The following is a 17,695-nucleotide window of genomic DNA, read 5'->3' on the forward strand; positions in this document are numbered from 1 at the left end:
AGATTATCAGAGGAGATGAACTAACAGGAAATAATATACAAATTAGCAGCTATAACAGGCTTTTTGACAGCTAAAAACCGATGACATTGGAGAAAAACCATAAAATGAAAGACTAAGGTAAAAGAAAAAGATATCTGATATTAAGACCTCTTTGTTATTGTGTTCTTTTTCTATAACTTTAAGAGAAATAACATTTGACTTACTCAATATTTCTAACAATAAAGCAGTAAGGGATATTTTTCTTCTATTATAATATTTCCAGCATGCCACACCTCCTTCAGAAAGACATTTCAACTTCCAAAAATACAAAGAGAAAAGAAACGATGCAATGGTTATCCTTTGAAGACTCTTTTCAGCTGGGAGTTTGAGATTGGAATTACCTTTTTTTCACTTTCTTGCAAAAGCATCTCCAGAACTTTTAGATGTTCTTGAAGTTCATCAAAGGGTAGCCCACTATGAGATTTCTTATCTGTTTCCATGGCTACCTCATTGGAGGTCATGAGCTCTTCTTTCTCCTTTGCCTCTCGTAAAACCTAAAAAGAGATGGAAGTATAGAAGCAGCAAATAATAGCTCAAGGGTAACTTTTAAGAGTGGAGAGAAGCAAAGCTGAGACAAGTTCCAGTATAGAGTGCTGCTCTTCATGCCTGGTATGGCAAATCAAATTCACTAAGGATCAGGAGCTGCATGGGAAAAAAAAGTAGCTAAACAAAATTTGATGCTTGACAGTATTACCCAAGGAGCCACATGCATTTCTAAAAGTGGTTTCAACATTAACCTAATAAGCAATCTTGATAGCGCTCAGGATTTTGCAATGCGCTGACAGAGGCTACTGCAGAAAGAAAAGAGCTGGCCATTTGTATAAGCATTAGAGCTCTAACTGCACATCCAGCCCATAAAAATGCCTTCATTTTATAATGCATTGAAAATTCTTTGCAAGGAAATACACTAACAAAATCTCAAGGTAACAAAGGGAAAAATTCAAATTAAAAAACAAAACAAAACACATGAACAACAGAAAACAGCAATCAAACCAGTAAAGGTAACAGTACCTGAGACAGTGTAGAATTCCAGTTCATCAGATCCTTGGTCATTTTAAATACAGGATCCCCTTCTGCTATTACATCTATTGTCTTCTTCACAATGAATTTGAAGGCATCTAAACCCCCACTAATAATGTCCTTTCCCTAGAAAGCAACATAAATGTCATTACTACAATACTGGGAAAACACATTTGCATGTTTTGTGGGGGTTTTGTGTCAGTCCAGGGGCTTAAAACTCAGGGCCTAGGTGATGTCTATGAGCTTTTTTTCTTCAAGGATAGTACTCTACCGCTTGCACAACAGCTCCACTTCCTGCTTTGTTTGCTGGTTAATTAGAGAGAAGAGTCTTACAGACATTCCTGCCTGGGCTGGCTTTGAACCACAATCCCCAGATCTCAACTTCCTCAGGGGCTAGGTTTACAAGCATGAGCCACCAGTGTCCAGCCATTTATATGTTTCAATTCTTTAAGAGTGACCTACAATACTAAGCACTGGGAAGAATGTGGAACAGTAAGGATAATACACACTGCATGTAGACACATAGTAGGTTCTCCTCTTTGGAAAACTGCTGGCCAGAATCTACTATAGCTACATATGTACAGTGGTTCATCAGAAGACATTTCAGGGCTGGGAATGTAGCCTAGTGGTACAATGCTTGCCTAGCATGCATGAAGCCCTAGGAACAATTTCTCAGTACAACATACATAGAAAAGGCAGGAAATTGCACTGTGGCTCAGGTGGTAGAGTGATAACCTTGTGCAAAAGAAGCTCAGGGACAGTTCCTGGGCCCTGAGTTCAAGCCTCAGTACTAGCCAAAAATAAATAAATAAATAACCAAAAATATTCAGAGCAGCAGTATTTGTAATAGCTATAACATGGAAACTATTTCAATCCTTAAAAACTGTGGAATAAATAAAATATAACATAGTGACAAAATGGAATACCACATCCAAAATGCAACATGGTCAAATGATACAAAAATGTTGTGAAAGAAGATAGATACAAAATGTACTATAAGTATGTAAAGTATAAAAGCAAACAAAGGTAATCTAAGATAAAAGTGAGGACTATAGTTATCTTCCTAGAAGGGGCATACTATCTCTTAAAGAATCTGAACAAGTTCACATTATGAAAATGAACTGTTTTAAATTTCAGTATTAAAATTAAGAAAAAAAATATAAAGCATAAATTTAAAGTATAACTAAGTATTTAATATATGCCTATAATGCCATTACTCCAGAGACTAAGGCATAAGTATTGTGAGTCTGAGGCCAGCCTAAGCTACATTCATATCCAGTTCAAGGATGCCAGGCTACACAGTGAAAAGAATGAAAAGAGAATCCAAAGACACAGTTTACGCCTGTAATCACAGCTGCTTACAAAGTAGAGGCAGAATTGTAGCCCAAAGCCAGCACAAGTAAAAGCCAGTGATTGGATCCAAAAACAAACTAGCTATTTCTGCTTTCTAGTTGCCATGGTATGATTGATTCTGCTTTGCCATGACCTTCCTGCCATTATGAACTGACATCTCTGAGAACAAAACTGCTCCCTGTAGATAGATAGATAGATAGATAGATAGATAGATAGATAGATAGATAGATAGATAGATAGATAGATAGATAGATAGATAGATAGAAAGAAAGAAAGATAGATAAATAGATAGATAGATAGATAGATAGATAGATAGATAGATAGATAGATAGATAGATAGATAGATAGATAGATAGATAGATAGATAGATAGATAGATAGATAGATAGATAGATAGATAGATAGACAGGCAGAAGAAAGGAATAAGGATGTGGCTCAAGTGGTACTTCATATTGCCAAAATAAATAAACAAAGGTTACAATAGCCAGGCAGTGGTGTCTGGTGACTCATGCCTGTAATCCTTCTCAGCTACTCTGAAGACTGAGATCTGAAGATCACAGTTCAAAGCCTTCCAGGCAGGAAAGTCCATGAGATACTTATTTCCAAATAACTTCTCAAAAAATTTAGGGAATAGCGCTGTGGCTTAAGTGGTAGAGTGATAGCTGCCTTAAGTACAGAAAGGGTCAGGGACAACACCCAAGTCCTGAGTTCAAGCCCCACAATTGGCAAAAGAAAAAAGTATTTATCTACACATAGTAAACATTTTTCTAAACAAGAGGAAACTATAGTCAGAAAGAGATCAATGGTTGGAAAATGCTGTGAACAGACAGAACGGTGTGGCTACAGACTGGCATGAAGGAACTCCCTTAGTAATGAAAATATTCTTATATCTCAGTGAGCCATACAAATACAGAAAATATTCTGTGTCTGTGTATCACAATATACTGTGACTATACAGTATAAACATAATTATTATTTCTCAACACAAAGTCATATTGCAAAAAAAACAGTTTTACTGTATGCAAATTATAGCTCAACTTTGTCCTAGAAGACTATGCTGATTCTTAGTAAGGGAATCAATATATATTACAAAGATGAGTATGTTTCAAAAATAATCAGTTCTCTTTTATCTTTAAAAATCATATAAGAGATCAACAAGTACACCAAGTAATTAAACTATATTATATCAAACACTCTATTATGGAGAGAACTTTTGCTTTCAAGTACTATAAATAAGCTGATATTACACTTGCCTTCCTATACAGCAACTAGAAAACCAGACAAAATATAAGAAAGAACTATTTTTAGACAATGGAAAAAAAGACAAAATAAAAGACTTTGGTCCAGGAGAAAAGAGAAACAAAGTCAACCCTACAGCTGGGCTTTCTGCCTAGAGAAAAGTTCCAAACCCCAACACACAGAGGAGATCCTAAAGACAACAGAACACTCACACACAATGTAAGTCAGGGAAAAGGCTGGCATCAGGGAAGGCTGAAGCAGCTATCATTTGAAAGTCAGAAAACTTCAGAGGATGCAGCTATATAAGTAAAATGTTTCAAGAAGCTACAGATGTGCCCATGTGTCTTTATCTGAATAATACACTGTTAAAAAACATTAGGTAACGCCACACAGTTGGAGAAGAACTAGTGTAAGTAGTAAGCAACACAATCCCCATAGCTCAAGCTATGCGGAAACATCTGGTTTTTAAACAATCAAGTGAACAGACTTCACTGAACACCTGAGGAATAAGAGTGAATTCAGAGGAATCAGGGCTCAGCAGTAAAGATTAACTAGTCCTTAAGATTGAAGGCTACACTAGACTCCCTATAATCAAGCCTAACAGAGAGAAGAAAGTGGTGACATTGTCCAAAAAACAAATCCTTTAAATAGGGATACAGGTGGATCCATAGCAAGAATGAGATGTACAAGTCGTTATGTGGAAAAACAAACTTTGAAACTTTGGGGGGAGGAGGAGAATTGGGTGGGGGAGGGTGGGGGAGGGAAGGGGAAACAAAGGAGGAGGCTACAATGCTTGATAAGAAATGTACTCATTATCTTGCCCACGTAATTGGAACACTTCTGTACAGCATTTTCACAATAAAAATTAAAAATAAAAAAAGGGTGAAGAAAAAATAAAGAAATGTACTCTTAGTTGGGTACCAGTGGCTCACACCTGTAATCCTAGCTACTCAGGAAGCTGAGATCTGAGGATTGTGGTTCAAAGCAAGCCCTGGTAGCAAAGTCTGTGAGACTCTTATCTCCAATAAACCATCAGAAAACTAGAAGTGGCATTGTGGCTCAAGTAGTAGAGCACTAACTAGCCTTGAGCTCTAGAGCTGAGAGGCAGTGCCCAGGCCCAGAGTTCATGTCCACGATTGATAAAAAAGAAATGTACTCTTTACCCAACTTATATAACTGTAACCCGTATCTTTTAGTAACAGTTAAAAAGTTTTGAAATATGAATCTGAATCCAGAAAGCAGGACTGGGCCACTGATGACTCACGCCTATGGTCCTAGGATCTCTGGGCTGAGATCTAAAGATCACAATGGAAAGCCACAAGGGCAGAAGAACCTGTGAGACTTTCATCTCCATTTATTTATCCAGCAAAAATCAGAGGCAGGGTTCATGTGCCAGCTGTGGGGGAGGAGGACAAGGTAGACTGTGAAGATGGGAGTTCAAACCCCAGTGCCAGAACATAAACATTAAAAAAGAAAGAGGCCTGAAACCGGTAACTCACACCTATAATCCTAGCTACTCAGGAGACTGAGATCTGAGGATCACCGTTCAAAGCTAGCCTGGGAAAGAAAGTCTGTGAGACACTTATCTCCAATAAACCACTCAGAAAACCGGAAGTGGCGCTGTGGCTCAAGAGCTAGAGTGCTAGCTTGAGCAGAAGGGTACAGGGACAGGGCCCACACCCAGAGATCAAGCCCCATGACAGACAAAAAAAAGTGGGGTGGAGGAAGAAAGGAAGCAAGGAAGCAAGCAAGCTAGCTAGCTAACTAGCTGGATGCCAGTGGTTCACACTTGGAACTCTAGTTATCCAGGAGGCTGAGATCTGAGCATCACAGTTTGAGGCCAGACCAGGCAAGGTAGTCTAGTCCAGGCAGATTTATCTCTCCAATTAATCACCAAAAAAAAAAAAGTAATTATCACAGAAGTATAGCTGTTGCTCAAGTAGTAGGGTGCTAGCCTTGAGCAAAAAGGTTCAGGGACAGCACCCAGGTCCTGCTTTTAACCCCCAGGAATAACACACACACACACACACACACACACACACACGAAGCAGAAGACAACATCCTTAAAGGAACATGACAAAATTGCAAAAAAGATGACCGAGTGATTTCATTGGTATCTTTTACCTCAAACTTCTAAAAAGAACCATCTCTAGTATAATTTCCTTCACAGTGAAATTAATTTCTCTCCTTAGGAACTTTAGAAGATGGGAAAGGCTTTAGGATGAAAATGCCACCAATTCTATTCTGGTACACTTAATATTCAACTAAAATCTAAGTCCATAAAACTTCCACTGAGTAGTGGGAGTTCTCTACTCATGAGACATAAGTAAACACAACCTAAACTCTGCCCTCCATGCTAGCCTTCAAAGGTATAAAAAGGGTATATTCTCCCTATCTCTTTTCCTTAGATTTTCATATGCATGATCCATTAACTCTCCAAGTTTTTAAGACATTAATACTAGCCACTCTTCCCAGGGTTTTCCATGATTTTCATTCCCCTCTTAAAACATGGCTCTGAATGACAGATGTCCTTCAAGTGTTTATGAAGTCACTGCTGTTTACTATCCAAACATACTTCTAACTCCTGTTTTCTTTGCCCACTAAAAGCAACTCCTGATAAAAATTTCTGATAATGCTAACAATTTAATCTCCCAATATCTCAAAGCATCAGAGTTAGACATTAAACCATTCTAGTTGCTGGGGGCATGAGGAGAAATGAAACTTCCTGTCTCTGTAACTCCTGAATTTGAGCTTATCTGTTTGAGAATACCATACTTGCACTCACAGCATGATCTGACAACAATTACAAAATCATAAAGTAAACAACAAAGAAAACTGAAGGTACCAGGACCCTACGTTCACCAAAACAACATGCAATAGTCTATTTCTAGAGTCCTTTAGGGAGAAAAATAAACTCATTTTTTAAACACATAGTGTGTTAGTCAAAGCCAAAATAGCCTCACAGTAAATAGCCTCATCAGTAAGAACAGTGCCTCATATATGGAGTATTTTGCAGCCATGTCTACTGACATGGCTACTGACCCATGCACTATGGACCCAAAGGTATGTCAATCCAGTTCTCTCTTAGGTATACACAAGTAGTGATAGTGGAACCTGTTAGTCTCTGATGGGTATATACGCCAAAACATGATATAACTCTGAAGATGGAGAAAAACAGATAGAATAAATCTGCTTCCAGAGAAAAAAAGATAGAGATGAGCAAAGAGTATTAAATGAGAAACAATATGGGCTGTGAGAGATGAAGAAAACAAACTGGTCTTCAAAACTTTTCCATACGGCTTAGAAGTGCAGGTTTCCTTTTGATCAAGACAAACTTCGAAGAATAAATCTTGGCACAGACCAAAATGTTTTTAAAAGAGACCCAGAAACACAACAAATCAAAGAAAGGTTGGGCACATGGGATTACATGAAATTGCAGAACTTCTGCATGGCAAAGGACATAGCAAGAGCAATAGAAAGCCCACCGATTGGGAAAAGATTTTCACTAGCCATACAACGGACAAGGGTCACATATCTAAAATACAACTTGAACTCAAAAAAATTTAATTTCCCAACAACAAATCCTCAAAGAAACAACTGCCCAATAAATAAGTGGCTAAAGACTTAAAGAGAAACTTCTCTGAAGAGGAAAGAAGGATGGCCAATGGACACATGAAGAAATGCTCAACCTCCCCAGCCATAAAAGAAATGCAAATCAAAACAACATTGTGATACCACCTAACCCTTGTTAGAATGGCTAGAATCAAGAACTCTTATAACAACAGATGTTGGAGGGGATGTGGACAGAAGGGAGCTCTTCTGAATTGTTGGTGGGAGTATAAACTTGTTCAACCACTTTGGAATGTAGTATGGAGGTTCCTCAAAAGAGTCTACATAGAGTTTCCCTATGACCCAGCAATCCCTCTTTTGGGCATTTACCCAAGCGATCACAAAGAAGACCATGCTAAAGCTACAAGCACGACTATGTATACTGCAGCATAATTTACCATAGCTAAGATATGGAACCAACCCAGATGCCCCTCAGTAGATGAATGGATCAAGAAAATGTGGCATATATACACAATGGAATTCGATGCCTCCATCAGAAAGAATGACATTGCCCCATTTGTTATGAAATGGAGAGTTGGACAAAATTATATGAAGTGAAGTAAGCCAGGCCCAAATAAACATAGGTCCCATGATTTCCCTTATTTGCAATAACTAGTATATGTCTAAGACAAGCAGAAACGGTAAGAAAAGTTGATGGTAGGTGAAATGATCCCCAAGATAAGGACACAAATGTTTCTTTTTTCTTTCATACAATTGTTTCTAACATATTTATAAGATGATTTCTTTGTTGCTTTGTATGTCCCTCCCCCACGGTATAACCCCTGTTTTCACTGTATTTGATGTTGGTATAATTTGTGGAGGGGAAGGAAAAAAAACAAATATTTTAAATAGGGATACAGTTGGACCTATTGCAACAATGTCAAAAAACGAACTTTACAACTTTGGCACGGTGTGTGTGGGGTGGTGATGGAAGTGGGGGGAACGGGAAATGGGAAGGGATGGGAAGGGGTAACAAAGGAGGAGGCAATAATGCTTGATAAGAAATGTACTCATTACCTTGTCCATGTAATTGTAACACCTCTGTATGGTATTTTCACTATATATATATATAAACCCTCACCTTCATAAAAACCCAAATGCAAAAAAAAAGAGAGAGAAAAGGCTAGAATGTACCTCAGCTCAATGGCAAAACACTTGCCTAGCAATTGCAACATCCTGGGTTCAATGCCTAGTATCAAAAAACAAAAGGTAGAAAATCAAACAAACAAAAAACAAAAGGCAAAAAAAATAGCCCTAAATAAACAAAAATCTTTTTTGGTCCTGTCAGTTTTAAATTCAGCCAACCGTGGTTGCCATATAAAGTGCTAAGTAATTCTTATATTCAGCATATATGGCAATATAATTTTATTATACAGCAGTCCTTGAAATTACTTCAGATGCAGAGTAGAGAGATATGAACAGTTACAAGACACAGATCTCTAACTGGCAGCTGGATTCACAAGGCAACCCACCACAGCTGTAGGATGTCCCCATGTCCTTAATATCAAAAATGCACAAGCTAGCTACTGAATCCAAAGTATCCTAGGACTTAAATTTTCTCTATACTGACCTTCAGCAGCTTGACTTCAGCTGAAATCTCACTGGGACTAGGGATCCCAAGGGAAGACTCTGTTGTTTCAATGATGTTTGAAGTATCTTGTCCTAGAGAAAAATTAAATTTGTTGCTCTTTATTACCCAAACTTACCAAGCTAAATTCTAAAAACGAAATATCAAAGTGTGTATATCTAAAATCATGAATGCTATAAGACAGGTTATTTTTAACAATTGGGGTAATTATTCCTTGAAAATATCTCCTTAGTATAACATTTTTTAAACAAAACCCTGATATATCATCATTAAAGAACAGACATTTATAGCAATTCCTAGACTTCATTCTAATAAGAAAATGCTACCAATTCTACTAGCAGTGTCTATCATCTCATGATTATTTTTCTTCAAACAATAAACCCTTGAACAAATGTGGAAGGAGAATTATTAACTAAGTCCTTTGTAACACAAATCTGTAAAACGCACACAGACAGTAATGAAATGACTGATGATTTTACCCACTGTGGCCACTGTAGCTGAGGCTGAGGAGAGCAAGGACTTGCCCCCGGGGCCCCAATATTTCCATCTGGCCTGGGGTATATCTTTGGAAAGTTTCCTATTGTCCCAGTAAATGGGGGGGGGGAAGACACAAGAAAGTGTGAAAAATTATTGAGCCAGAGTACAATATACATAAGTTATCTAAGTATTAGCTAAAGTATGGGAACCTAATAATATTTGCTTAATGCATTGCTTGACTGATAGACAGTTGTCTGTGTTTATTATGTAGGCACCATGCAGCAAAGGAAATTACTGCTGATGGCATTTATAGAACTGAAAAACTATTATTTATGGTTGTAAAAATAAGAAAAGAAATGTAAACCTAAATTAGCATTGAGCTTGAATCTGTCTTTTTTATTGTGAAAATACTGTACAGAGGGTTTACAATTATATGGGCAAGATAATGAGTACATTTCTTATCAAGCATTTAGCCGCCTCCTTTGTTTCCCCTTCCCATCCCTTCCCATCCTTCCCCCCGCCCCCCCACCCAGTTTTCCCTGACCCCCCACCAAAGTTGTAAAGTTCGTTTTCGACATAATGACTTGTACATCTCATTGTTGCAATGGGTCCACCTGTATCCCTATTTAAATGATTTGTTTTTCTCATTGTACCAGGGCTTCACACATTTGGCTTGCTTGCTCATGGCTGGCACTCTACCACTTGAGCCATACCTCTAGTGTAGCACTTTGCTGGCATTTAGTTGGAGATGGAATCTACATTCATCTGGACCTAAGCATCCTCAGTAGCTAAGATTACAGGTGTGAGCCAGGGGTACCTGGTAAACTCTAATATTTTTAAATCCCAATATTTTAATAGAGATTCTAGCTGGGCACCAGTGGCTCACGCCTGTAATCCTAGCTACTCAGGAGGCTGAGATCTGAGGATCACGGTTTAATGCCAGCCAGGGCAGGAAAGTCCATGAGACTCTTACCTCCACTAAACCATTAGTGGTACTGTGGCTCAAGTGGTAGAGTGCTCACCTTGAGCTGAAGAACACAGAGATAGTGCCCAAGCCCAGAACTCAAGCCCCACAACCCACAAAAAAAAATAGAGATTCTGTGATACCTGAAAAGGGAGAACTTCTGAAGTCTCAGGGTCCCTGGAAGACCCAACTTCTGGTTTTTTCAACTGGACACTACAGCTTCCATTAAGTCTCTTGATTGGTATGTTGGTCAACAGATTCAGTATTCTTCACAGACTCAGAATTCTCCACTGACTTACAGTTTCTTTCTTCAATGATAGGACTTGCTTCAGTTATCAGTGGAGTCTCAGGATCATCTTTATCAGAAAGTCCAAGGGAAAAAGTGATTGAGGTCAGCTTTTTTTTAGTATAAATTATTTGTCTAAATCTTTTGACACTTTCACAGAGTCACAGGCAGGAACATTAGTAAATTAATACAGACAAGATCCCACAGATCTTCCCCCAGGTTCTCCTAGTAACAGCTTTCATAACTGAAGCATAATTCATTGTGGCAGAATCCACCAATCTTCAGCTTTCAACATATTTCAACTGAAATTCTGTCACTTAAAGAAGTATAGATGGAATTACATAGCATGTCACTTGTTAAGAATTTTTACACAGCATTTAAGTCCCTCCAGACCCACTTGTATTAAGATTTTTTTTTACTGTTTCTGAATAGTCCATGGTATAAATGTACTTTGGGACTATCACAGAAATAAAATGATTCAGAAAGCTTATGTACAGGTGTTTATGGGAATGAAAGCTTTCTCTGGGAAAAATGCCTGCTCAGTTAAATTTTAAATGTTACTGTTAGGCTGGGCATGTACCTGAGTAGTAGCCTAGCATGCATGAAGCCCTTTGTTTGATTACTCAGTACCACATGCACAGAAACTGGCACTGTAGGTCAAGTGGTAGAGCGCTAGCCTTGAGCTAAAAAGAAGCTCACGGATAGTGCCATGGGACTGAGTTCAAGTCACAGGACTGTCCAAAAACCAGGTATTGTTCTATTTTTTCCCAAGGAAAATATCATTTTACTTTCCTAGTGGCAATGTATGAATAATCAAGTTCACTTGAATTCTGATCAATCTTGTGTTGTCACTATTTTGATTGAGCCATTCAGACAGGTATGTAGTGGTACCTCACTGTGCCTTTTAAGTTGCATTTCTCTAAGGGCTGGGACCAAGGCATCCTTTTATGTGCTTATTTGCTGAATATATACTCTTCAGGGAAACATTTATTTGTATCTTTTGGTCATTATCGAATCATTCTGGTTTGGTTTTTATCATTATGTACTACAGAGATTTGAGAACACTGTATTTTGGAGATTTAACTCCTCTACTATATGGTTTGCAAATATTTCATGCTAGTTTATAGTTTATCTTTTTCCTGTCTTCCTAGGGTCTTTCCCTGAGCAAGTTTTTCATTGTGAGGAGGTTCATTATCTATTTCCCCTTTTACTGACTATCCTTTAAAATCTTTAGTAATCACTTACTACTAAAACTCTTCCAGAGATTTAATCTATCCAAAAACATTTCTGTCAGAACAGTTTTTTAGGGTTTTGTTTCCTATTTGTAGTGGTGGCCCTAGTGATTAAAAGATGTCTCTAATCCTTTTGCTTTTGTTTTTTGGATAGGGTTTCCTAATTTGCACAGGTGAGCCTCAGACCACGAATTTCTTACACTGCCTCTCAAGTACCTAAGATTACAGACATAAACTACCATGCTTGCTATCTCTGAAACACTAACTTTTTGTTTGGTATGCTCTTAAACCATAATCCTCCTATCTCTTTCTCTGGAATATCTAGGATTATAAGTATGAAACACTTTCTGGGCATTTTGTTATTATTAAAAATATTCATCATAAATATACCAAAATTCTGTTAGTATTGGAACATTTGATGTTACGAAAGAGATGACGTCAGAATATCCCACATCCACAAATCAGCCAAAGACAAATGCTGGAGGGGATGTGGAGAAAGAGGAACCCTACTACACTGCTGGTGGGAATGTACACTTATACAACCACTTTAGAAAGCAGTCTGGAGGGTCCTTATAAAGCTAAAGATTGACCTCCCTTACGGCCCAGTCATACCACTTTAGGCATCTACCCTGAACAACAGGAACCAATATATAAGGACATGTGAACCTCCATGCTTATTGCAGCACTGTTCACAATAGCTAGGATATGGAAACAACCCAGATGCCCCACCACAGAGGAATGGATCCAAAAATTGTGGTATCTATACACAATGGAATATTATGCAGCCATTAGAAATGACAAAATAATGGCATTTGCAGGGAAATGGATGGAGCTAGAAGGAATCATGTTGAGCGAGGTAAGCCAAGAGCAAAGAGACAAACAATACATGGTCTCCCTGATAAGTGGATGCTAAATCCAAAATGTTAGGTGATATGACAAAATTAACAGGACTTAAGAAACAAAGAACTCTCACTCATCTGGTCGAACCACTACTAAATATCCCCATGCTGCTGATCACATGTATGGTGTATATGTGTACACTGTTATATGTTATAGACTGTGATAGACAATTTGCTCCAGGAAAGTTAGAATGAACTTGTGACTTTAAATGAGCATCATTATTCCACAATACTGTGAAATTTTGGAAATTATGTAATCACTTAATCACAATTAAAAAAAAAAAGAACCTCGGGGGAGGTAGGGAGGGAAGGAATATTAGGGGGAAAACAATGGAGGGGTTAACAATGCTCAATAGAAAGTGTACTCATTACCTTGCTCATGTAACTGTAACCCTCTGTATAGTATCTTTACAATAAAAAAATTTTAAAAAAGAGATGACGATTGACTTATATTTCATACTTACTTATGTTTTTTTTTTTTTTTTTTTACAGTGTGAGCAATAGAATTCAGGACCCCACACATACCAGGGAAGAGCTCCACCATTTGGCTATATCCATTGACCTCCTACTTCAACATTATTTTTGCCAGTTCTGGGACTAGAACTCAAGGCCTGGCCACTGTCCTGGAGCTTTTTTTGCTCAAAACTAGCACTCTAACACTTGAGAGGCACAGCCCACTTCTGGCTTTTTCTGTGTATGTGGTACTGAGGAATTGAGCAATGGGCTTCATGCATGGTAGGCAAGCACTCTATTACTAAGCCACATTCCCAGCACCTCAAATCAACTTTTGAGCAGCAATTCAAATACCCAATCTAATTCCTTCCAGAAGAGCTCTTTGGGAATTAAATCAATATCATATTGGCCCTTCAACAAAGAGAAGGAGAACCAAATAGCTTGAGAGAATTAATATATTTCCTGCCCTTTCCTTCACCCTCTTCTTTTTTGCTCTCTCTCATTTTATTTCACCCTCCTTCACCCATACACATAGGTATGTATAAACCTTTTCTATAGAGACATGGACTACATGCAGGAAAGAGCCAATATATGATATCAAATGTTTCAAATAGATTTTATTTGTTTTTTTTTATGTTTTTGTTTTTTGTTTTTTGGTCCAGTCATGGGGCCTTAACTCTGGGCCTGGGCGTTGTCCCTCAGCTCTTCAGCTCAAGGCTAGCACTCTACCACTTGAGCCACAGCACCACTTCCGGCTTTTTACTTTTTCCTTATGTGGTGCTGAGGATTGAACTCAGGGCCTCAGGCATGCAAGGCAAGCGCTGTACCACTGAGCAACCTTCCCAACCCTCAAATAGATTTTAAAAACATACTAGCAACTAATAAGGCAGAAAGACCAGCACACTACTATAATTAAGATATACACCAAAAATGCTAGCAGAAAGGAAAACAGCCATTTTGAATCAGAAGACATTATTCAATCACAAAGTACCAAACAAAAGTCTAGAGCTTGGAGTGTCAAACCTAGCCTAGAGATGTTTTTAATTTATCTATATAGTGTCTAAACTTTTAAATGAGTTCCATGTTTAAAAACTAGTCTTCATAAGCCAGGCCCAAAGAAACATAGGTCCCATAGATTTCCTTATTTGCAATATCTAGTATATGTCTGAGTCAAGCAGAAAAGGTCAGATAAGGTGATGTTAGGGAAATGAACCCTAAGATATGTATTCAAATGCTTTTTTTCTTTCATGTGATTGTTTCTAACACATTTATAAGATTATTTCATTGTTGCTTTGTATGTCCCTCCCCCACAGTATAACCCCTGCTTTCACTGTATTTAGTGTCGGTATAATTTGTGGAGGGAAAAGGGAAAAAAATCATTTAAATAAGGATACAGGTGGACCCATTGCAACAATGAGATGTACAAGTCATCATGTCGAAAATGAACTTTTGTGGGGGGCAGGGAGGATGGGGGGACAGAGGGGAGGATGGGAATGGATGGGAAGGGGAAAAAAAGGAGGAGGCTACAATGCTTGATAAGAAATGTACTCATTATCGTGCCCATGTAATTGTAACCCCTCTGTACAGTACTTTCACAATAAAAAAAAGAAGAAGAAAAACAAAGGAGGAGGTAACATTGCTCGATAGGAAATGGACTCATTACCTTGTTCATGTAACTGTAACCCCTCTGTACAGTATCTTTACAGTAAAAAATATATACAAAAAACCAGTCTTCATACAAATGTGCAAGTGTCCAATTTCCCTTGAAAACTTGAAACAAAGGCTCTATACTGACTGGTTAATAACTACCTCATGCCAAATGGTCCTTTCAGGCAACTGGTCCTTTCAGGCAATGCTCCTGCACCTCAAAACTGGCACTTGAATTCAATTCACTCATTTATGTTAACTTTATTAGGCCCATAGGCATCTGCAAATGTCTGCCATGAGAGGTACATAGGATTATGATAGGTGAAAATGCCAGAGAAAGAGTTCAAAGGTATAAAAACAATCCATGAGAAAGCTCAAAGTTATATATGGTACCAGTTGCCTAGAGCCATTAAAATACCAGGGAGAAAAACAATCACAAGGCATGAAACCAGAAAGCAACTTTAAGACACCTTGGAGCTAAGCTGTATGTATACGTGTGTGTGTGTGTGTGTGTGTGTGTGTGTGTGTGTGTATGTGTGTGTGTGTGTGTGTGTGTGTGTTGTATAATATGTGTAATTCATGCACGATATGTAATACATACAAAATATATCATTGTAGAAATGTAATTCATGTAACTTCATATAAGATTAGGACATACTCTGAAATAGGAAACAATGGTAATCTCTATTTTTTGGTCATCACCATCTAAATTTGAATCTACATGATTTAAAGATCATCTAGAGGCGCTGGGAAGGTGGATCAGTAGTAGAGTGCTTGCCTTGCATGCATGATGCCCTGGGTTTGATTCCTCAGCACCACATATGCAGAAAAATCCGGAAGTGGCACTGTGGCTCAAGTGGTAGAGTGCTAGCCCTACGCTGAAGAGCTGAGGGACAGTGCCCAGGCCCAGAGTTCAGGCCCCAGGACCGACCAAAAAAATCATCTAGAATGTTCTAGACTGGAAGACTATGAGTTTATATTGTTTATGCTGTTAATATTATTAGTAGAAGGAATGTAGATACTCTACTCTCAATGAATTCATCATCTCACAGCAAACATAAATGAATAACAGGTAGGTGAAAGTGAAATTGCATTATTTAATGGTTTCCTAAGTTTTCTGGGTATTTTATGATGAATTGGAAGAGAATACACCAGTGAACTAAGAAAAAAATAAGCTGAAGGGATTCATATTTTTAAGGAACCAAAATGCATATGCTTGTGTCTCTCACACCTACCACACACCCTCAGGCCACCTTTTCTTTCATTTTCTCTTCTCAGCAATCAAGGCTACCAGCACCTACTCTGGGACTTACCTTGCTCCTGCCGACCACAACTTGGGGAGTACTATGCACCCAGCCAGCACCACAGCCACTGCTGACACCTCCAAAACATGCTCCCAATGCCTGGGGAATACTTCCCCCTGCTGGGTGGGTCTGGCCGCTTGTACTTCTTGGTCCTGCTTCTTCTTCGATCTGATGCGGCTGGGGTCTGGTTTGTTGAGTTTGGGCACCAACCAGTGGTTTAAAGGTTGGCTGACCATAGTCATTGGAGTGATGTTGGCTTGGAAAAGGAGACTGCCTTTGTGTTTTTGAAGATCTGACCATCCGAGAGGTACTGAGTGCCAAGTACCCTCCCACATTATCCCGAGGTCAGGGGTCACCCAAGCCACTGACTTGGCAAGGCCCAAATGGGCAGAACAGGGCTGTCCAGGCCAGTAGCAAAGTGTTTGAGAGGACGCTTAGTTATATGAATGGGGCAGGAAAAGGTGAGGGAGGACTAACTAGCAAATGCAAAGGCCTTAACAAATTTTAGCAATCCAAGAAAAGAAAAAGAAAAAAGCTGCAAAAAAAGGGAGGCCAAGTAAATTGGAATGTGGCTTAGTGGTAGAGTGCTTGTCTAGCATGCATGAAGCCCTGGGTTCAGTGCCACATACACAGAAAAAGCCAGAAGTGATGCTGTGGTTCAAGTGGTAGAGTATGTTCCTTGAGTAAATGAAGCACAGGGACAGTGCCCAGACCCTGAGTTTAAGCTCTAGGACTGGCACAAAAAAATGGGGGTGGGGGTTGCACAAAGATAAGATGAGGTCTGGGATTTGGACACCATGTCTTGTCAGGCTTACGAGATGGGATGAAGTTTTCTTTTTATTTTCTGTGTGTGTGTGTGTTGTGTGTGTGTGTGTGTGTGTGTGTGTGTGTGTGTGTGTGTGTGTGTGTGTGTGCACGCGCGCGTGTGTATGCGTATGTGTGGTTAAATGGTGATGAATCTCAGATTTTCCTGCCCAAGCTTGTCTCGAACTATGATCCCTAAACCTTAGGCTCCTGAGTAGCTAGGATTGTAGGCATTAGCAACCTGCACCCAGCTCAGGATAGATTTAACTCTTAATATGGAACTTAATGGGAAATGGCAGTAGGTTTCTAAGCAGAAGTGTAAGATGCTTTGATTTGTGGTTTTTAGGATGACCCCGGACCCTTCCCTCATCAAAAGATGCATCTCATTATTTATCCTTCAGCAGTGTAAATGTGTGAAGTCTGGATTTTTGGAGCTAGAAAGGCATAAGGTTATAAATATAAGGAAAATGGAACTTTTCTGAGGTAAAGAGAATTGTATTTTTTTTGTCAGTCATGGGGCTTGAACTCTGGGCCTGGGTGCTGTCCCTCAGCTATTCAGCTCAAGGCGAGCACTCTACCATTTGAGAGATATAGCCAGTTCCAGTTTTCTGGTGGTTTACTGGAGATAAGAGTTCATGGACTTTCCTGCCCGGGCTGGCTTTGAACCATGATCCTGAGATCTCAGCCTCCTGAGTAGCTAGGTTTATAGGCATGAGCCACTGGCACCCAGTGAGAATTGGATTATCTAAGAATCCAAACATGTGGTTAGGTATGAAACTCAG

At 38.9% G+C, this 17,695-nt stretch overlaps 1 long non-coding RNA gene across 1 annotated transcript; it reads right to left on the reverse strand.

Moving 5' to 3' along the window:
* Positions 1 to 362: 362 nt before the first annotated feature.
* On the reverse strand, positions 363 to 10,636 carry LOC138829479 (uncharacterized). The gene is made up of 4 exons (XR_011372617.1): positions 10,432 to 10,636; positions 8,830 to 8,921; positions 1,051 to 1,185; positions 363 to 533 (listed from the first exon to the last, which is right to left on the reverse strand). It is a non-coding gene; the product is annotated as an uncharacterized lncRNA (long non-coding RNA).
* Between the last annotated feature and the right edge of the window lie 7,059 nt (positions 10,637 to 17,695).

This window comes from Dipodomys merriami, unplaced genomic scaffold (assembly GCF_024711535.1).
Source record: "Dipodomys merriami isolate MVZ:Mamm:240054 unplaced genomic scaffold, mDipMer1.0.p SCAF_1720, whole genome shotgun sequence".
NCBI lineage: Eukaryota > Metazoa > Chordata > Mammalia > Rodentia > Heteromyidae > Dipodomys > Dipodomys merriami.